The sequence below is a fragment of the Amblyomma maculatum genome, chromosome 7 (genome assembly GCF_055883805.1).
Source record: "Amblyomma maculatum isolate TAMU_Amacu chromosome 7, ASM5588380v1, whole genome shotgun sequence".
NCBI lineage: Eukaryota > Metazoa > Arthropoda > Arachnida > Ixodida > Ixodidae > Amblyomma > Amblyomma maculatum.
This window is the reverse complement of record NC_139350.1, coordinates 41,758,663-41,782,137: the sequence shown is the minus strand read 5'-3', so window position 1 is coordinate 41,782,137 and position 23,475 is coordinate 41,758,663.

Genomic DNA, 23,475 nt, shown 5'->3' with positions numbered 1-23,475 from the left:
ACACAGTAATATTTCTCTGCTAAATATTATTATTAATATTATTATTATTAGTAGTAGTAGTAGTATAGAGGAAGACTCGTTTCGCGAAGTTGGCACTGAATTGTCTGTAGGTAACGGCCGCATTAACTGGCTAAATATTATCTTCACTGTTTTAATTAATAATAATAATAATAATATTAATTGGTTCACAGGAAGGGAAAGGCACAGTATCTGTCACACTTGTGTCTGTGGACACCTGAACTACTCCGTAGCCCTCCGCTACGGCTCTCATCTCTCTTTTCCTCCCTTTTGTGTGTGGACAGCTTCATCCCTTGGTGTCCACAGACACAAGTGTGACAGGTACGGCGCCTTTCCCTTCCTGTGAACCAATTATTATTATTATTAATAATTAAAACTGTGAACATAATATTTAGCCAGTTAATTCGGCCGTTACCTACAGACAATTCAGTGCCAACTTAGTGAAACGAGTCTTCCTCTATACTACTACTACTACTGCTACTACTAATACTACTACTACTACTACTACTAATAATAATAATAGTAGTAGTAGTATTATAAGCTTTCTCAAGCTAGTGCCGCGTCCAACATGAAGCCCATTGAAAAAGCATGCGCCGCTAATCGCTAGGCTGCTCCGCTCCTGGGGGCGGTAGATGCCACTCGGAACAGCCCGCTTCCTTCGTCTCTTCTGTCGTTCTGTCCCTCGCTAAGCCACCGTACCGAGCAAACCCAAATACGCGGCCGGGTCAGATCGTCGACACAGCCTGTCCATGTCCTCCCCGAAACATATTTATAATCTCGTTCGACATCTGTATGCGAAAGCGTAAAGCCCTTTCCGCTCGTTCTCGGCGATCCGGGTTGGTGTAGGTGTCTAGGATGCAGTGGCAGAACTCGCGCCACGATGTTAAGGCGCCTTCGCGATTCTCTTACCAAGTGCGAGCGTCATCTTCAAGGCTAAAGAACATGTTCCTGAGCTTCGCGGCGTCGTTTCACTGATTAAATGCGGCGACGAGTTCAAACTGGGCGAGCCAGTCTTCGACGTCTTCTGTCTGACAGCCATGTAAAGCCTTAGGCAGTCATGTGTTCTGTAGAGTGTAATACGCTGGAGCTTGCATGACAGGTAGAGGGGCGGCTGCGGTGGTGAATTCCAACGGCCCGTGCTCAGGTGGTAGGCCTAGGGTCCCCCAGCTAGCGCGGTGAACAGTAGTGTCGAATGGCATGGGACCTGAATCCTGGGCGTGCGAAGGAGTGCGGAACATATACTGGGATTGATACCCTGCGTCAACACCCAAATAGTTCACGGCCAACAGGGCTAGACGTGACTAAGACGACGGGATGAAGCTGTACCAGCAGACAAAGTTCCGCGCACTGCATGCGTGCCAACTTCAGTGTCCTCTTCCAGGCGCAGCAAGAACATAGGGACACCAGGTGGCAATATTTATATATATATATATATATATATATATATATATATATATATATATATATATATATATAGACATACATATACATAGTTGCATAATTTGCTAAAATTTCATTACTCTTCACGCAGAAATAACGAGTATAGCTTCAAGCACGTCGTTCCCCATTGAATGATGAAGCCAAGTCTATATGAGCTGTTATGCACCTCGCCTTAGTGCGTGAGATATGATTGCTGTGCGTGTACTATAAAATGAACGCGGATGATCACTGTGCCTATAGCCAGTTGGTGCACTCACTGGAGGTGTCTTCGGCGGTCAGTGTCCACTACAGGCCTTAGCGCCGCAGGGCGTTGAGCCTCATGTCCGAGGAGCGCAGCATGCTGTGGTTGGGCTCCTTCTCCTCTTCGAGGTAGCGCAGGTTAAGATGCATGTGCCTGGATTCGGGCCTTTAGCCGCTGCAATTCTTCGTCGAGAGCACCCTCCATGAGGATTGAGCGCATGTCCCTGGTATGATTAACCGCATAGTATCATTCCACAACGTGCTATTCAAAGTGGCAGGTGTAAACTGTCGGTTTGTACAAACTATAGCAGACAACTTTGCAAAGCGACACAAGAACTGCAAGGAACAGCGCAGTGGAACGCTCAAGGTTAATACAGAGCACGCGCACGATATCGAACAGAAAGTCTGTGTACTGCGTTCCACATCTGTCCAAACGTGGCTGCTGCAGGCAAGGTTTGGGATTTATTGCATTCAACTAATCCTTAGCGTTTAACTGATGAAATGATAAGGTCACTACGGCTCCACTGTAAATTCTTTTCAGTGCCTTTACATATGGCTGTTCTGCACTGAGGTTACGTCACCGTGCTTGAGTGCTGAGGTGTAGGAGGAATAAGTGGTCTCTCGCAGTATATGAAGGAGAAATGAAGGTGTGGATATTTCCTGCTGTTGAGTACCATTTCCGAAAGCCAGCTTTGTTCTTGCGCTAACCGAAATTTAAAGTTACTACTTCGAGCAGAAATGTCTTACCAAATACCTTGAGAACGACGGAAGTTCATCTCATTGTAGTTTTTCGAGTCTATAGCGTAACCTTTCTTATGAATTAAGATCAAGATAATGTTCTTCCAAAATCCAGTTTTTCTCGAAGTAATGAGGCATGCAGAGGCAGTGTGAAAATTTTCCAATTTCAACGGATCAGTTATTGCTCCGATTTTTACCAGTAAGGCTCTTCACACTTGTAGGGCTCTTAGATTCCTTCTATCGTTACTGAGTGGATTTTATGTTCGTTCGTATGTTCGTATGTTTTATGTTCGTTCGCCAAGGGAATAGCAGCCGCAAGAGGCTGCTATTCCCTTGGCGACCGGGTCGGTGTCTGTGAGTTGTTTCAGTAGGTATATTCTACCACAGTTCAATACCTCTAAGAACTATTAGATTCGGCATTCTGCTTTACGCAAAGTATGGCTGTAGCTCTAGACAGTGAATGCTATACGGAGTTCTTTCGCACTTCGAGCTTGACCTTCTGCAAACATGTTGCCGTCTATGCTAGTAAAGAAAGATCGTTGAGCGAAGTATGCTGTTTGTTTCACAGCGCAAATTTGTTGTTACACTGGCATTCAAAATAATCTCGAAACGACGAAATTCACAGAAAGGAATAAACGAGACAGTCCATCCACCTTCGACCACAGACCAATGTAGGTAACGCGCAAGCAATGTAAATTTGCGCCAGTGAAACCGAACCAAAAGATGGGCCAGTTGTCAGGCCGTTGTTCGCATTCACTACTAGGCGCGCTACATTCGATTGAGCCGCTCGGGTCTAATGGGGGGGGGGGGGTCCTCTGTTATTCTTTCTTCTCTATACCGAAGTAGAAGAAATGCGATGAGATTGACGATTTATGCACAACCAGAGCCTATGTATAAGGTTAAGCAGCGATGGTAATTGCCAATAGTTACACAGAGGCTCACTGGTAAAGCGGCTGACTCCCATGACTCAGCTCGTCCGTACAACCTACCACTGCGGTAGTTACGACAAAGCCCTTGAGGAAAAAGGCAGTATCCACCTGAGATGTGTCGAAGAACAGGCCAGCAATTTAGGGTGAGTGAAATCCTCGTCGAACATAAAAAACCGGCTCTCACAGGAGCTTTCGACCACTGTTTTAAAACAATTGCGCGAGGCGAAATTTCCAGGTGCAGCGGCGCCGAGGCGCAACAGACCGGAAATGGGGAGAAGAGACGAGCATTGTGCACTGGCCATGCTGCTGGCGTCGGCATAGTCTTCTTGGTTGTTATACTTCGTTCGAAGCAACCCCGCAAAACAATTTCGATTGCCAAGTTGTGGCGACTTTCATGTTCAATCTGCTTCGTAATTGTTACTTTCGTGGGATAGTGCAAACTGGTATACAGGTCCATATCTGACGCTATGTACCGATCACCAATGCGGGTATTGTCTGGAGGGCTTTTCTGTAACTAAATTCGTCGACATAGAGCGTGCTCTGCAAAGAGCCCTTTGACAACTGTAGCTAAATTTTTTAGCAAACGAGGATGTTTATCTCAATGCGTGCCCTTATGAGATAGCACGCGCACTACACGCAGTGGAACAAGATTAGTTGGTCGCAGCTTCTTGGGACGCCGATGTATACCAGCAGATAATAGGCAGGAGTTGACGAGCAATAATGAGGACATCGTAGTAGACGGCGCACGCTGTAACCGTTACCGTCGCCTGCTTTCTCCTAAAAATTAATTTTCCGGCAAGGCAGCACTGGGCAGTCGCCAGCAGCGCGATGTTAAAAAAAGTGACCTACAGTACACACCGGCAGATAGGGCTGATAAGCAGGTATGATTAAATTTATTTTCTTCCTTTAGTTATGGCGCAGTTCCCAATGTCACGTCTGTGCTAAACCTTCTTGACCGCTTTTAGGCTACCTCTCTTCTCTAAGTAAAGTATATCGTTTGCCCTAGGTGTAATATTAAGGAAGTAATACACTCTGAAGGGCTAGTTGGTTCATTATAATTGAACGAGTAAAACTGCGCGAAAAAGATGGGCGGTAAGACACACACAGGCACAAACAAGGCAATACTTACAAGTAATATTAACCCCTTAAATTGCTCCCACGCTATTGTATTGATAAGATGTAGGCTTCGATTTTTTGGTGCTTCTTAGGATCACGCGTCGTCTGAAAGAGCTTGTCAGTATCTTCTTTAGCATTTATCCTCACACGTTCATATTTTTTCCAAACAGCCTAAGGCAGGAACCACCTCCAGGAATCGCCTTGACGACAGTGCTAGATACCAGCTTAGGATCTTCGTTTTTACCACTGCTTCTATATGGTTCAACCGGTGTGGACGCTCGACTACTGTGCACATAGATGCGGCATCGAATACCTGCCTCGACGGCAACTTTTCAAAGGAGGTGACAAGGAAGGCGCCTGTGTGCTGTGCGATATCAGCGCGCAATAAAGAACCACAGGTGGTCGAAATTTCCGGGGTCCTCCACTACTGCGTCTCTCTCAGCCTGAGTCGCTTTGGGAGGTTGCACCCCACAAGCCAAACTACTTGTATATGACCGTTTTGTTCAAACAATACTATTTACTATTTATCCCGCGTTTATGCAAAAACCTCGCTTGTCGTGCATTGCCCGCTTTGTGGGAGGACACTAAAATTTGCAAAATGCCTTAAAATTAACGGCGTAGGTAGCGCCTATAGATTATTTTTCAACGCCCATTTTCTCTTTCAGATGGCGTTTAATCCTTTTCGCAGGAAGATTCTGGGGCGTTCTTTAGTGCCAAGATCGTATTATACTCGAAAACAAGGGAAATGGGTGGCAAGACTTGGCACGTGGCTACTTCTCTTCAGCGCGCATTCATGTTTCATTTGTATTGCATGCATTCACTTCCACATCTCTGTGATGTGCTGTGCAACCGTTGAGCATCCTCGCTGCTCTGACGCCAGCGAACTTTAGCTAGTAGCTATGCCGATACTCCTGACGTCTTGAAGATTCTCTTGCAAAATCAATTCGATGAACTGCAGTAAGGGTCATTCTAATCAAAATGGGACGGGCATTCCTTTCCTAGAGGAAACCCCGCTATGATCACATTTTGCTCTGAAGTGATCGCATTTTGCTCTGAAGGTGCTGTGAAAGGGCTACCTTTCCCGCACACCACATATATTTCTCCTAAAAAAAGAGAAAAGAATTTCGACACACTCATGATCGCATTGCTTCATACTGTGGGTTTCGGACCTTCACGAATTTATGCAGGGAAGAGCAAAACGGAACCGCTTCTGCGGAAGAGCCCGTTAAGCGATTATCAGTTGACACGTATGCGGTACGGTCCAGAGGCAATGGTCGGGCCCCAGTGGATAATGGTGTAGTCCTTTGGTAATTCTCTCACCTTTTTATGCCATTCAGGGCTGCCTGAAGCTCCGTGTTCCCGTGTTCTCTCTGCGTTCTCAGGCTCTTCTCTCAGGGCTCTCAGGACGCACAGGACCCTCTGGTCTGCCCTGAGGAGGCGATTCTCTTGCACTGCGTTTGAATGAATAACATTGTACGAGTCTGCCATGCATTCAGCGTGGTGCAGGTTCCGGTGAAGCTCGTTGGCCGCTGCTCCACGCTTTCTGGTTGCCTCCACGATCTCCCACCTGACCTCGACCAGTTCCATTCGCAGGGCCTGTATCTCATCACTGACAACCGGCGACTCCTGGTCTCCGGTGCCCAGGAAAAGCCGGTCAACACGGTCTGGCCGAATATATTTCCGGCATGCAGGACATACCTTGCAGTTTGCCAGCCAACTCTCCAGACAGGCCTCGTGGAAGAGGTGGCCGCACACGCTAGCGGCCACTACACCGCTTTCACCGATACTCCTGTCGCTGTCTTCGATCTCCAGGACGATGCCAAGGTCAGAGGCAGGCCAGAGGCATAGCTGGCTGGAGTGACTGACGTGGACCCGGCTGCAAAGACCAGCGAAGCAGTCGGCTGTGGTGCGCAAAGCCTTGCGTGCCGCGAATTCGAAATGGCGCGATGTCGCGTGCCACATTAGTTACGTCGTCGTCGTCATTTGTGCGGCTTTTCTGTATTGTGCCGCTGCCTTCGCACTGCCGACTGAATCATGCTTTATTAACTGCAATTTTTGTTTGCACGATAATATCATAAGCAGCCTGCAGTCATTAAAGGGCGAATAATGTTGCGTGTGCAGTGCTTTTCTAATAAATTCATGGCCTGATTTTTTATTGTGCAGAAGCCGATGTAGGTGCCTGTCATCTCCTCAAAATAAGCCCTATGGGTCGAATACTTTTGATATTTGTAAAATATGCCGGCAGCGGTAGTTTAATGTATTTGGCGGCACACATCCTAGTGTACGGCCCCGGAATAGCAGAGGCACCCTACTGAAAATATTGTGCGAGGCTCTGCGTGATTATCTGTGCGTGGTTATCGACCCGCACAGCGCGACTTTGTGCGTGCGAGGATGTGCGATTCGAGAATGTGCGATTCGAGAATGTGCGAGCGAGAATGTGCGAGCGAGAATGTGCGAGCGAGAATGTGCGAGCGAGAATGTGCGAGCGAGAATGTGCGAGCGAGGATGTGCGATGTGTGCACGGTGGGAGAACGTGCAACGTGTTCACGGCGCGAAGGCGTGCCCACTGTGAAGATTTTTGTACCCGTGTGTGTGTGGCAAAATTTGTGCATAGCTATCAACATTCAGAGTGCATGGATGTGGGCACTCACTTAAGGCTCCAATATAGTCCGACGTAACGCGCGCGCGCACGTCGCCCTCCGCGACGTTACGTCGGCGAAAAACCGAGGTCTATAGTCGAACGTCACGGCGTGATGGACGTAGCGAGCGCGAGCCGACGCGGCCCAACGTCGCTGACGCGCAAACAGAATCTCGCCTATTTCTCGCCGACCGCCTCAGCCGCGTCGGCCATCCATCCCAGCATTCCTCACGCGCAGTGAAGATGGCGGCTTGCATGTAGACAGAGACTGCGCTATAACCACGCGCGCATTTCAGACACTGTTGCGGAAAAGCTGCTAGAAGGAATTCGAGGGTAGCCCTGCGTTAATGATACCAAGCGGATTGACTATACACAGACGTTCAAAGGAAAGAAAAATGCCTGGGATGCAAACTGTCAGTAGTGCGGCTGGGCACAGCTGTGAGTTCTTCGCTGCGGTGTGTGTACCATGCTCGTTTTAATGCATTCCTCTAGAAGGTGTAACGATGGTGTTGTTTCACTTATCTGCAGTACATTCATTGGAAGAATACCAAAAACTGCGGAAGCGGCTTCGCATAGAGTTGTGACCGGTACACGCCGGAATCGAAGGCCATACTCGATTTGGCCTCACGGAACGTCAGCGGCTCAACAACCAGGGAATTCGCGAAATTTATGGAATTCTACAGGAGCTGCAGCCAGCCGAGAATGTGATCCTCATTACTGTGTAATCTCTAACTCCTCTGTAATCGTACATACACTTAAATTTTGATTAGTTTTCAGTAAAACACGCACGTACACAATCATCGTTCCGTCTGTAGCCGTCGTCGACGCGGGCTCAGGCCGTTGCTGGGCTGGACGTCTCCACGGCTGCCTGTAAATGCTTTGTGCCATTTGAACATTCGCAGTAAACACATCGCGTCATTGCCTTCATCACAATAGTAATTAGTGCCTTGATAGGCTGCAGCCAGGTCCCTGTAGGTGCCCTATCGTCTGCTCGAAAACGCACCCCAAAAATGTACCAGCCCTCGAGGGCGTCTTGTGCGCATGCGCGCCGCGGCATCGGGCACGCCAGCCGCGCCATCCTGTAGAAGCGGCAGTTTTTTGACGCGCCCGTCATGGCCGACGTGCCGTGGCTGACGTCGCAGACTTAGCCAGTTGCGTCGAAAACGTCGGACTATATTAGGGCCTGTAGTGCAAGGAATGAGTGCACTCTGAAGGTGCAAGACATTAGTCTGATCTCAAACGATGAGACATTCGGCATGGGAATGCTACCATGCTATGGTGATACTCTGCATGGTTGCAAGGCTCCTACATCACACATCATGTTTGTGTTGTGCATAATACTAATATGCCAGCTTTAGGCCTTGTGCAAGGCCTCAATCAGTTTCTGCTACAGTTATGACACAAAATGTTTTGCAGAAATGATGCTCTCCATGAGATGAGTCTCAAGTGCAAAGAATGCAAGCTTCCAAAAGATACATGTGGTCACCTGGATTGGCTTTATTGGCTGATACAGTGTGGTCACAAAACATCTGCTTTCGGTCCACCAGGTTCGAGCTTGGATGCAGGTTTCCTTCTTCAGCTGCTCTTGGCCTGTACGATTCGAGCTTGGGACAGGTTTTCGCTGTGCGACGTCTGCAAAATGCAAAAAAAAAGCAGGACTATATTCCAAAATTCGAAAATTCAGCTGTCTTTACAAAACATTCTGAGAAAGGGGTAATTAGGTGCTCTATTTTTAATTGATAACAATTCAAAAAGTTTCGATTCTGAACTACAGAAATATGACGAACTGACACAAGAATACAGGCGTTCAGCATCAGTCCATCACAAAATCTAATACCTTAGTCGAACAGATATTTCAAGGGTCTTTGAACCATATCCTATCAATCAAAGACATCTGAGCACTGCTTCATGGAAAGCTACAATAACTAGAGTGAACAGAGCAGTCCAGAACTGGAGACTGGACTTTGAGAAATAGAAGTGTGCATTCTAGATATGGCTTAGCACACAGAGCTAGGAATAAAACCAAACCTGAAATGAAAGATTATGCAATTCTACATATATGGTCATAGAAGAAAAACAAAATTGCACACAGAACAGTACGGAAAGTATATCATCATTGCAACTTGTACAAAAACAGTTGATAACACATCTTCAAAAGTGCACGAGTATTACTTGAGCCCAGCAGCGAATTATCAATGGCAATAGCGGGGTACAAGAGCTTAGTGAGATGATGGAATCTTTCAATGGTGATCGAGAATGCCATGTAGAAGTGGCACAACTCTCCCCAAGTTTACTAAAAGCTTGGTTAGGATTCATGACGGCCCCTCAGCCTTCCTTCCAATAAGGTCGAGAAATACCCTAACCACCCGAGGCAGTGGAAACAGTGCATAGGGATCAGGTTAACTGATATTCACAAACATGCCTTGACTAACACCTTTACTCTAAGCGGTCCTCGAGGCCCTTTTTTTTTTGAAATGAAGCTCCACTTGAATTGCTCCTCGAGTGCATGAGAAAACAGAGCATCTATAAGTGGCAATGACGCTACTATGGGGACACCTAGACTTCCACTTGCAAACATGGGGCATCGCAGCTTTCACACACTGTGCAGACTTCGTTCTACTGCATACCAAGCCTTTCATGAAAGTGGGTACAATAAGGATTCACAGACCCACTCTCTGAAGCACTGGCTCCGAGAACCTCAATCTGACGCGAAAATACTGAAACATCGTTTCAAGTACGACCAAGAAAAGCCTCCTAAGTTTCTGCGGCTGACGTTGAGCATGGATAACTATCGTCAGTTGCAGATTTCAATGCTGCAGTTGATCATCGCATTATGCTACTGTGGTGTAAACACATTTCAAGTCATCACCAGATACCTTAGCAACATTTCAGAGCACGCCGAGTGCCAAGTTGCAGAAAGCATTTGATGGCTAACAGCAAATGAAACATGGGCAGTGGTTTCTGTGAACCACTGTGGACAGTGGTGCAATCGTGGGGAATGTCATATTGTAAATAGGAAGACAGCGAGGTACCGGAGGTGCAGTTGTGCCATGGAACACCTGTGCTGCACACATCAATGGCTTTCTGATTGCCTCAAATATACTTGTATATCTAGATGCAGCGCTGAAGGGGGGGGGGGTCAATTCTGTCTTTTTAGCTGTGGAGAGATATTTGCAGTTGGTGGAAGGCATGGCTTTTCAAGTGCGCTTAAAATTAAAGCTCCTAGCTTGCTTGGAAACAGAAGCGGCATTTGCTTCTGGAAAGACAAATTTGTTGGCTTGGGTGCATGCGCTATAACATGCCTCTTTGAACCTCACATGTGCTCAACGCTCGCCGCTGAGCACTCAGAGGGCAAATATGCAACTAGGTCACTAGAGTTCACAACAGTTCGAGCAGTTCCCAATGCCTAAATCCTGTTCTACATCAGCCATATGTCACTGGCACTGAATGTTGATAGATGTGAATTGTTTTCAGCCATTTTTCACAGCTGACTTGTTCATGCAGTCTGCAAAACATATTTTACTAGGCTGTGACTTTTTTTTTTAACGTCCAAAAGCGACTCAGGCTATGAGAAATGCTGTAGTGGAGGACTGCAGAAACTTCAACCACCTGGAGTTCTTTAACGTGCACTGATGTCGCACCGCACATGGGCGCCTTGCTTTTAGTCTCCATCGAAAAGCGGCCGCCACAGCCTACTAGCCTGTGACTCTTGAGACAGCTTGTGGATGCTGTTCACAAGGACTTGGCATTAGAAAATGAGCATGTTACACGTAGTGGCATGCACTTTCCGGGCCAAATTTTGGCCTTATGGCCCATTCGGTTGGGGGGACGAGAGCAGAGGTGCCGAGCAGTACAGAGAAGTACAGGAGCACGCCGAGCGAGGGTGTAATTTTCCTCCCACGGGAACGCTCTCTGCGTGTCGAGAGCAGTACGCCACGACCATTGTGACCGCACTTCCCTCCCCAGCATTCTCCGCCTACCTGCAGTAGCAGCAGTTGCAACCCGAGGAGAAGCAAACACTCCATGTAGAACTGCTTTGCTTGCCTTTGTTCTCACAGCGCGGCGATCTGCCTCCTTTGGCCCTTTCGATGCCAGCAGTGACTCTCAAACCTGAGCAATGCTTTGCAGCCACCATTTAGAGCGTCACCGACTTGAGAAAAGAAAAAAGATGGTGCGGATACACCGCTTTATGTCATGTGACTTCCTCTACACTCGCTTTAGATGAGGGAGCAGCCGGGAGTGCATTCAGGTGCTCTCAGCAAAGGAAAAGACCTCCTCCTCTACCATTGCAAGCCAGTGATTCTACTCCTGCTCTACCACTGGAGGGCACCCACTTCTCTGAGAGCACTTTCGAAGTGCTCTCGAGGGCGCCTGCTCTCCCGCTCGAATTCGCCATCAGTCTTGCCCCGTATGCCACTTGTGCTGTCTGGAGTGGAGAAATATTTCTGAAGGGTAAGTCGGAAGAAATGCTGAAAAGCATTCAAGAATCTGAACTGAACCTTAAGTAGAGAAAAGACTGTTTTCTGCACTTTATGGAGCTGAGGTAGCGTCAAGTGGAGACATGTTTTTGAATTTGGCCACAAGGGTAAAATTTGAATTAACTATTCCACACGCAAAACACTCATGTCCTAATGTCCAGTCCTCTGAACATTCAGAAGCAAACTCGATATTCACAGGCTAACAGAGCGTTTCCCAGGCTGCATGAAAAGGCAGCTGTGAAAAACAGCTGAAAACGCTTAATGTTAGGCAAAATGTCGCTGCTGCTGTGATATTGTTCATGTAGAACATGACATATGCATTGAGAAATGCTGTGAAATTTAGTGACCAAATTTGTTTATTAAGATTTGATTTGAAGTTGCTGCTACACTTGATCTTTAAGCTTGCAGGGCTCAGGGGAGAGGGAAGAAAATATGCGTGCTTCTTCGCTACATATACACCCAAACCAACAAATAAAACTCGCTGATTTCAGTTTCCAAACAAAGCTTGGAGCCACAATGGTCACTGCACTTGAAAAGCCATGCCTTCTGCCTACCGTGAATATGTCTCCACAGAACAAGTGAACCAACCGCTTTGACAGCACCGTGTGTCCGTAGAGTACATAGTACCCTGATGTGACAAGCAAGCCATTGATGCCTGTAGCACAGATGTTGACATTGTTCACAAAACTCAATCGCGCTACTAGTGGCCCCAGCTTCCTTTACACGTACTTCTTCATCATCATCATCAGCCTGATTATATCCACTGCAGGGCGAAGGCCTCTCCCAAATTTCTCCACTTAACCCGGTTCTGTGCTAGCTGCGTCCACTTGACCCCTGCGAACTTCCTAATCTCATCCGCCCACCTAACTTTCTGCCGCCCCCTGCTACGCTTTCCTTCCCTTGGATTCCAGTTTGTTACCCTCAGCGACCATCAGTTATCCTCTCTTCGCACTACATGTCCTGCCCAAGTCCATTTCTTCTTCTTAATTTCTACTAGAATGTCGGTAACTTGAATTATTTCTCTGACCCACTCTGCACGCTTTCTATCTCTTAATGTTACCCCTACCATTTTTCGTTCCATAGCCCTCTGGGTTGTCCTCAAATTAAGTAGAACTCTCTTGGTTAGCCTCCACATTTCAGCCCCATAGGTGAGTACAGGCAAGATGCAACTGTTGTATACTTTCCTCTTGAGCGATACCGGTAAGCTGCTAGTCATAATCTGAGAGTGCTTGTCAAATGCGCTCCATCCCAATCTTATTCTTCTTATTATTTCCTTTTCGTGGTCCGGATCTGCGGTTACTACCTGTCCTAAGTAGACATATTCGCCTACTACTTCCAGTATTTCGCTACCTAATGTAAACTGCTGCTCCTTCCCGAGGCTGTTGAACATTACCTTAGTCTTCTGCATACTGATTTTCAACACGTACTTGCTAAGACCAAAAATGGGAAGACTGCAAAAATGGGGGGGGAGGAGGCAGCATTTGTGTACAAAAGGGGGAGGCGGCTGCTACTTTCAGGCAGTGTCTGATGCGTCCTAATCTAAACACCCTAAGCATAAAAACATGCAGCAGCAAGCATGCAATGCATGTCTAAAGGTGTGCGTCCCTCGAGATATCTGCAGGCCGCCACCAAATGTTCTCACTACGTCTCTATAGCCAGCGCAAAACTGATCTGCATGCCCACCACCAGTTTTCTCTCAGTACCATCGGAGCGCTGTTTAAATTTTTAATGCAAAACCATAACTAGCCCATTTACACGTAATTTCATCCGTGACCGTCGTTGGCTGCGTTGGTTCCGAAAAAAAAGAGCAATCACGCCATTGCTGAGCATAGAGCAGCTTAGTAACATAAGGCATGCGGCTGAGCTCAATAAGAAGGATCAGATAACATGACATTTGGGCAAAGCATTTAACCTCAAGTACACTGAGTGGCTGCCCTTAGCTGAGATCGAAAGCAAAGCCAGCACAGCATCTATATCTACAGTGGCTGCATTAGCTGTGCATCACTGCCTACAAGAAGCGCAGTACACCAACTGTTTTCGCAGCCAGCGACACCTACTCTTGCTCGGCTAAAGTCTGTTTTGATTGATTTCCTGCTTAGCCAATGGTGCCGATGGTGCTAGTGTGGCCTCTGATGGAGATGCTTGAAATTATAATGCGGCTGCTGATTCCTCGGTGCTGGTTCCGCAAAAGCCATTCTTTGCAGGCAGAAGCCCCTTATCGGAAGATTTAGGGCAGTGATCGTGCAATCAGAAAGTTTGGTCAAACATCTGAAGTCTTCTAAAAAGTCGGAAGGGTTGGCTGCAGGTATGTATGCAACATGCCTTCCCCACAAGTGTGTCCTTGTCTGTGGAAGCCACCAAGCAGAGCAAACTTACTATTAGTCCTCAAATTTGTACCGTAGCTCTGCACTAAGTAGGTTCTGAAACACTACTCATATGCAGCGACAACTTAAAATGTGCAGCACCACAGAAGTATGTGATGATCAACTACAGCACTGGAGTTAGTGATAGACCATGATTATGCCTATTTGGTGTCAGAAGCTGGGATGTCAGGAGGAATACCAAAGCCATACCCAGAAAAAATAATGTGCTAGAAGTTCTAAGTTAACCAGGTTTGACCTGGGCTGTCACTCAGCCAATGCTTCAGAGAACAGATCTGTGCATACTCACTGTATCCACTTTAGTAAAAAGCTTGTAAACCCGCAGAACAAAGCCCACAGAGAGAACAAATGATAAGATGTCAAGTGTTTACAAGTTGAGTGCCAGTCTATGAGCCCTCAAGGTCACATAACTGCCAATAAATGAAAAGCAGGCATTCAGGGCTACGTGGAGTTGAAGTCAATGTATTCTTATGAAGTCAAGATTTCCTGTCACTATACTCAATCTCACAAGCTGTCTGCTGCACCTGGCCCATTCAAGATCATATAGATTATAGTAGGTAATTGTGCTCTTAGGTGCCTCTCACCCCTTGAATTGGCCAGGGAGAAAGTAGGAGCACAATGACCTACTTGGACCCTTTGCAAAACTCAATGCGTCACCTATATTATATAGCAAAATCCTTGTGGGAGAATATTTTCGCACATCTTGGGTGCACAGTCACGTGATACATGGGTGATGTAGCCTATATGTCACATACACATATCTCCTAGATTTTTTTTTTTACAGAGGCATGCTGCTTAGTCAAAAGACGCGATGCGCGGGAGTGTAGTGCGCACCGATTCTGTGCGTTTGCAATTTTTTGTTTTCGTTCTGTTTCTTCCGATAGTTTGGTTGAACGGCTGGTATGCAATGCGATGCGGGATTCTGGAGCCGTGAGTCTGTTTTTTCACAGCATGTCACCGGGATGGTGCGTTTGCTTTCTGCAGTTTAAAAAAAATGTGCAAGAGTACTTGCCGTGTGCGGGGCTGCATATATATTGAGTACCAGAGTGTGAGTTATTTGCACACACGCATGCCCATACGTGCCCATACACATGCAGTTTTGTAGTGGCGCAAAAAAAGTAATTCTGTCAAGAGAGAGCATCTTCTAAAGGGCACGTAAACTTTGACGTTTGGATTAAGCAATGGAATTATACAAGATGTTTCACATAAGGTTTGCTTTATGGGGTTTAACGCCCCAAAGCGACTCAGGCTTGTATCACATGGGGGGCTTAACTCAAGGTACAAAACCAGCCCATGTGCGGACACAGAAGCAGTCAAACCTTCGGTGCTACAAAAAAAAAGCAAGCATGCACACTGCTCTGTGCTTTGCCGAGGCAGCTCCAAGCCATCACTCACTTGAAACCGTGCTGCCTGCATTGGCCAGCCTGCCCTCCCCCCCCCCTCGATTCATTCATTTTTTCCGCACTGCTAAATAAAAAAAAAAAAGAAAGCATGCATACTGCTGTGCGTTTAGCTCGCAGGACAGCTAGACTCCCCTCCCATTACCTCCACTCCCCCTTCCCACCCGCCACTCATTTTAAAGGACCAACATTCCAGAACCCTTGCGTCCTTCCCACACAGACCAGGCAACCCTTTTCTCACTCTCTCCCAATAGAATGAAAAAAAAGCCCATGCAGGACATGCAGGAGTGACATAGCCACGTCACTTTTGTTTCAATGAGGTTTGGGTTGCTTTGACCTGAGCAGCAGTATAGGGAGCGCTCAAGATTTGATTGCTTCTGTGCGCAGCACGTTAGAGCAAAGGGCTCGATCGGCCACCCTTGTACCTTAAGTTAAACCCGTTGTGTGAAACGATAGTGCCGGAAAATTGTTGGTTCATAAGCTAAGCCACATCTTTTATGAATTTACAACTTAACTTCAAACACCAACGTTTATGTGCCCTTAGAAGATGCTCTCAGTCTTGACAGTTATTTCTTTTCTGCCACTGCAAAACAGCATGTGTGTGGCGTGCGTGTGTGCAAGTAACTCATGCACTAGACTTCCATGTTTTCATTACAATGAGGAAAACAAATGCACAATCCCTGCAGCGCACTGTGAAGAAGAACACTCTTGACTCCGTGTCCTTGCATTGCTCGAATACCACCAACGCCACTAAACCACCGGAAGAAAAAGAATGAAAGCTAAGCAAAAGATAGCAAATGCACAGAATCGGCGCTCACTCTAAATTCCCTTGCATCATGCTTTTTGACTGAGCAGCGCTTCTCTCAAGGAAAAAAAGAATACAAACTCCACAAGATATGTGTACGTAACACATAGGCTATGTCACTGATGTATCACATGATTGTGCACTGAAGACATGCAAAAATATCCTCCCAATTCCCTTTGGGGCAGAAGTTGGGTGCAATGCTGAATATTTCTGTATCAAATCTCATGTTATGCATGAATCTGACGAGAAGCATGCCTTCACTATTGAAAACCAGAAGGGCGGAAGTGGGGGGGGGGGTTATGAATTTTGTTACTGAGTGGAGCAGGTAATGGATGTGGTCATTGTCACAAGAAATGTCTCCTGGCAGCCACCTATTTCTGCCCCCAAAACAGGTTTGGCCGCCACAGTGAAGTGGTTTGCGCTGAGCAGAGAAGCATTGCAGAAATATTCTGCCAGAAAAACCCCATACTTCATTCATGGTCTATGATTACATATGGCATAGTATTATCAATAACACTCCCCTGTTTTCTCTTTTCACTTTACATACAAATTATATTTGCACTCAGTTTAGCTACCAAAAAAGTGCAGGGGGGCCTTTTAGAGAGGAAATTTGTCAGAGCTGATTTATAAGAAAGCAGCCATCAACGGGTCTAGTTGAAGACAGGAAGACCAGAAAAATAACCCTCCAGAAAGGTCTTCAAGGAGTTCCAATTTGAGAAAAATTTATTCACAGTAGTTTTGCATAAATGTGTGAAATTTAGGAAAACAAAGACAAACATGCTGAAAAAAAGAAAAATTAAATAGGGACAAGAGAGGTGGCAACTGCGAAAAAGACAGCCACCTGTAACCACGGTCTAGACGCATGCCAGGCTGTCACTTTGGGTTTATATTATATAGGCTCATGCTCTTTTCGATTGTTCCCTCTGAAGTGCACTTTTAGTTTTCATGTAGGCTTGCTTTTAGAGAAAAACCATGCAATTTTTTTTAGAATTTTAAGCAGCAAATAATTTCAGGAGTTCCAAAGCTCCTTGAAATAGTTCCTGAAAACCAAGCGTACTCAATGATATCAAAGGCCTGTGTAAACCACACTCCATGATCATCATATTGAAGGGAATGGCTTACCAGCCCAGCCTCTGGGGCCTGTGCCCAATAAAGTATGGATGCATCATGTAGAACTTATGAAATCAGCTGGTAATGACATCTGTTTCAAAACTTCTGGCTTTTCCTATCTTAAAGTAAGCTCGCATTTTCAGTAAGTAGCACTTTAGTGGATAGAATGCAGTAATTTATAATAAAAGACAGCTTCAGCTTGTCCTCAATGTCCTTTTATTACTCTAAAGCTGAACATGAGCTATGAGAGACATCAAGAAGGAGGGCTCTGGGTTAATTTCCAGAGCCCTCTTCCACAAAAGTTCTTCAAGCTATGCAGTGGCACCAAATGTGGGCAGGCAAATTTGCATTTTGCCTATATCAACAGGCCACAGGCACCATTCCACTCCGCATTCTCAAACTCAACAGCCAAATGTCATAGCCAATAAGCAACGGCAGCAAGCAAAGAAAACACTGAAGAAACCTAAATGTCAAAATAAACATGAGGGGTCACAAATGCAGTAGTGGGTTAGGCAAATAAAAAACTACACATACTGAAAGATGTCTTCAGTACTTACATCAATGTCCTGCTTCTTGCCCACCACAGCACAGCACAATTCCGGCAAAGGGTATAGAGCTTGAAGGAGCCATTGCTTACGAAGCCACATGGAACTTGCTGCAAGGTAAAAAGTACCATGACCCAAGAAATTAGTGAAAACGTAATATGGTGCAACACGTACATGCAGAGGCTTTGTGAGCAAGAAATAAAGGCACAGAGTTGGAACACCACAATACTGTTTTTTTTTCTTGAAATGATGCACGACATGCTGGTGCAGGTCACTGCATGAAATTTGCCTCTGCCTGCTAAATAATCTTAAATTATTATTTTTTTAATTCAAAATTTCACTTTGGGATTCAATTAGTTGAAGGGCGATTGCCTACAATGCCAGAGAAGAAACAATGTTGACATCACCCGAGACATACCAACAGTGAAATAAAATAACTCCTTTCACTCCATCTCGTCGCCAGCCTGGCAAAAGAGCAAGTCAGGCATCACAGTGCCCCTAGTTACAAATAAAAAAGCATTTACTTGACCTTAACTGCAAGTGCATTTTAACAGCCTATCCATAATCCACCAGTTCCCACTAGGTTCGAGATCAGACAAGCCCTCCCTTTCTTTATGCTTTACATCGAGCGAGCACCTTAATTGGTACTGCAGGGCCTAATACATGCCTGCAACTACAATACTACTTTTCTAAGAGATGTGGAACTTCATTAAAATTCATTTTATGACCGAAGTAGCAAAGATTGTATTTTATCTTGAAAGAAGCAGCAAGAAAAAAACAAGGGTATGAAAGGAGACAATACGGGCACTAGCTTACAACTAATGTTTATTGAAGCACACATGAAATATATAGAGAAGACGAGCAACAACGCAAACCACTCAATCACTGATAAGCAAAAAGCAAGACATGAATCACTAAAATTTAAGAACAGTTCCCTATCTAGATAACCCAACTCACTGCATGGTAACATGATGGATGGCTCACTAACACATTCATTACCTAGTTGTAAAATATGTCTAGCTTCAATGATTTCTCAGCTGATTTGCAATGGATGACAGCCAGAATGTGCACAGCAGAAAGAAACTGAAAGCAACCAGTGCATTCTTACAATGCACAGCCAAGTTGACCTCTACCTATATCTACTCAAATGGAACCGTTCGGAAGTTTTAGTGATTCATGTTTTGCTGTCTGCTTATTGGTGACTGAGCGGTTTGCAGTGTTGCTTGGTATTATATATTTCTTATTTGCATCAATAAACATTAGTTGCGAGTTAGCATCTGCTTGCTTCTTTTCACGTCCTTGTTTTTTCGTGCTGCTACATTCAAGATGACACCTTACCAACTCACCCAAATTACATCCTTATGATTGTATTTTAGTCAGTGAAATTTTACTTCATGTGACACTAATCAACACACATGACCACGTTTCATGGAACTTAAAGCCAATCAATGAGAGCCTCATCATAAAGCATGAAAGTTGGCTCAGATATGCAGCTCTCCATGCCAACACAGCTTGCACAGACATGATTTTCTGTGGTAAACAAAACACTGGGCTGCTGCAAGGGCGGTACAGGGCAAGCAGAGGGTGCTCTGACACTGAGAAGAAATGTGGCATTGAATCTTGCTGTACATGGAGGCAATGTTTTGGGGCTATGCAGCCGAGTCTAGGTACAAAAGAAAAGGAGAAAAGTTTCTGTCCCCTTGCCGTGAAGAGTGGTTTGCTCACTATTTGGGCTAGGAGTGTACTGGGCTGAAGTGAAGGGAGGAAGTTGGAGAGTTAATCCAAGGTCACTAGGGCTGAAGTAACCCACTCTACATGGCAAGGGGAAAGAGGTATGTTGCCTCTTCCTTTCTGCCTAACTTCAGCTACATAGCCACAGTTATCCCCGAGTATAGTGATGAGCTACCGTGATCAAGACTTGTAGAACTGAAAACTGAAAGTAACAAAGGGGTATGGCATGATTAAACTATCTATGGTGTCCAGGTGAATAGCACGCTGCACTCCAGGGTTGCTGATTGCGCATTTACTTATTTTATATTTAAAAAAAACAGTAGTTAGTGAACCATAAATATAATACTTCTGCTATTATCAAGATTCCACAGCTCTGTAAACTGCATGAAGAAAGTGAAACTCAATAGCTTGCACTGACAACTCACCAGGCACCCACTGGTGAAATAAAAGTGGAGCAAAATGTCATCTGCATTCACCACATTCATCATGAAGGTATTGCAGACACTAAGCATAGCTCACCATCATAGCACTTCTGATATCATATCCAAGCCATCTATAAAGCTACCTAGCTTGTTACATGAACATATCAACAGATGACTTTTCAATGGTCATATGAAATTCTCATGAAAAAAAATGTTTATGACTAAATCAGCACTTTTCTCAGAGTTCACTGCATGGGAGTGAGTTCGTCAACTGCTAGTGTTTCAGAAAAAGGGGTCATCAAACTGTAAGTAACCTGAGTTGAGTTGCAAACAACAAAATTTCGGAGAGTGGTGAGGAGCAGACTTTGTGGCATTACGAAGGTCATCTACTAACGCTAACAGTAGGCAACCTTGATTTGATGACAGGGTTCAACATGCCAAAGAAACTTAGACAATGAGGGTCAGCAATAGTAGGTAGCTCTGGATAATTTTGACTATCTGCACTTCTTCAATGTGCACTGACACTGTACAGCACATGGGGACTTAGCGTTTTGCTACCACCGAAATGTAACCACCCCGGCTCAGACCGAGCCCGCGTCACCCAGCTCACTAGTCAAATGCCCTAAACACTGAAACCACCAGAGTAGGGTGCAGGCAGCCTTGAAGAGGGTTACATTTGCAGGCATGTTTTGTACAAGCCAAGCTTATATAAGCTGGGTATGGCCAAGCTGCGGCTAATGAGTAGCATGAGGCTCCTTGCAAAGTGCAGATACCGACAGCTTGGCACCTGTCCACCACCCACCATTTGCAGTATTTCTGCCTCTACAGCCAGCTTCTCTGTTCTTTCTCCTTTAAGTTCCAAACCACCTATTGTTTAGAATTCTTTTGAACAATGAAACAATATGCCACCCTTATGGACATACATCTAACAGAGCTGCTCACGACTGTAACCATGCTCATTCGAGAATTTCAATATGCTTGCTTTACAAATGGGGCAGTAGAGGCATATTAACAATCGTGGCATGAGTTCTTCACTGTGACCACCAGCTTTGTTAAATGAAAAAAAAAAGTCATTATCATTTACTTTGCTCTTTGTAAAATGTTGCCTTTTTAGTCAAGAGTTCTCATTAAAGGTATGGCAGCAGTTGCGTAGGCCCATAGCTAAAGAGCTCTCTGACATATGCCCGCATTGTATTAGCTTGCTCGTACATTGAACTGAGCCTTAGTAAGCTTCGCGGTGATGCAAAGAGATGTTTGCCCATGCTAACATCTCAGCATTTCCATAATGGCGCAGATCAGTGTCTTCACTCTACTTGTGCTATGAGCATTCCTGTCATTAGCACATATTGAAAGTAAAAAGGATGACAGCAGGCAATGCGACATATGCCAGCAGAGACACGTTCACCTGCTTTTCCTCTGCACATACAGTGAATTACAATCCCAGAAGTGAAGTGGTCTGCCTGCTCCGCAAAAGAGCACCTGCATCCAGTACAGATTGTGTCCCCATTGCGTTTGGAACTCATGCCAGCGCAAGTAGGTGGTGCCCATGAACTGACCGAAGAATTGCCTGTTATTCTGTGTGCTAGCCCGTGCTTCGTCTACACGTGCCAGCTGTTTTTAAACCTGTAATAGGTCTGCATTTCTCCCGCTGCTTCTTGGGATGGCATTGACATCAACAGTTTATGCCATTCTTTCGTATAGCCGAGTGCGGGCAAGCAGGGTAAAATTTCTTTGGCACTATTCTCAAATAAAAGGAAGTCGCAGTTCACCATTTTCACTGTTTCAGAGTTCAGGAATGGCTTTAAGATCATGAATAGCACATAAAGATGATTTCCGCACAAAATCTTCTAGTCACACTCCGAGCTGAGGTCTTTAAAAAAGATTATTGCATAATACTGCTACTCTTAGACTTGCTGTCCTCAAGAGTAAGCACTAGTTCATGACAGCAATTTGCATTCATAGCAGTGGCAAGTAATAATCATCTATTATGGAGCACAGAGGGCACAGTCAGCACAGCAGAGCATGCTACTGGAAATAGAAGGTGCAGCTGAACAAATACTCAAGCAAACTTCTAGCCGGTTCTGTTGATTTCGGTAGAGCAATTCACTGCTCCAGGGACCGATCTTGGCTCAGCAATCGCTCCCCATCTGCATTGGGAAGATGGGACCTGTGTTCCGGATCTGCATTTGGAATACAGTTACTCCAAAAAGAGCAGAAAATAATGTTCTGTATGTCACTAAACCCTGTGATTGGAATTGACTATTAGTAAAGTCTTGTCATCTATCACCTCGATCTGCTCATAATCTAAGTAGCATTATAAAAGTCTGCGATTCTGCAGGAACCTCTGATCTCACACGAAGAATTCAGTGCCCATAGCAGGCACAACGCGCATCTAGAGATGCCAGGTAATGTAACTCGAAAGAAATTTATTTATTTATTTATTTATTCATATACCCTCAGGGCCCGAAGGCATTAAAGAGGGGAGTGGGAAAGATACATTGGTACAGGGTACAGTGCAGCATAAAACAACATAGGAGAAACAATAACACGGCGAAAAGTGATAAAAAAAAGAGTATTGGCGCAAAAAAAAAAAGCGGAAAAGCAGTTGAGGCAAAAAAACATTTCCGACAGTCAACAATGTCACCGAAAACGAACAAAAACAATTGACTACCATCTATAAATATAGATTACATACGGCAGTCTTAAAAGAATTTGGGTCCGTAATATCAGCAATGTGCCTAGGAAGGTGGTTCCAACTGACAGAAGTGTTTGGAACAAAAGAATAAGAGGCGTGTTTAGTACGACATGACGGAACACCTACTTTGTGAAGATGATCAATGCGACCTGAAACATATGTGGGGGTAGTTAGTAGCCGGCTCTTAAGGACAGGATTGTGGTAATAGATTTTGTGAAATAGGAATAAGCGAGAAATTTTTCTGCGTAGTGAAAGCGGTGGTAATGATAATGTTGTTTTCATAACGGTAACACTGGAGTTACGGTGATAGTTGGAAAGTATAAAACGTGACGCGCGGTTTTGAACAGATTCGATTTCAGATTCTAGAGATGCAAGGCCAGGGTCCCAGACAGAGGCTGCATATTCCAATTTAGGACGAACAAGGGTTTTATAAAGAAGCAATTTTATTGAACTAGAAGAAAAGTTAAAGTTTCGGCGCAGGTACCCCAACATGCGGTTAGCATTGTTAGTAATAGATTCCACATGCAGATTCCAAGAAAGATTGGAAGTTATGTGCACACCAAGGTATTTATACGAAGACACAGTTTCAAGAGGAGTATTATTGAGGTTGTAATTAGCTACTTCATTGTTACGACGAGAAATACGCATATGTTTGCACTTGTTAATGTTAAGCTCCATTTGCCATAATTTACACCACTCTGAAACTTGGTTAATATCAGACTGAAGAACAGAAATGTCAGAGTCACTGTTAATTTCACGGTAAATAACACAATAGTCAGCAAAGAGACA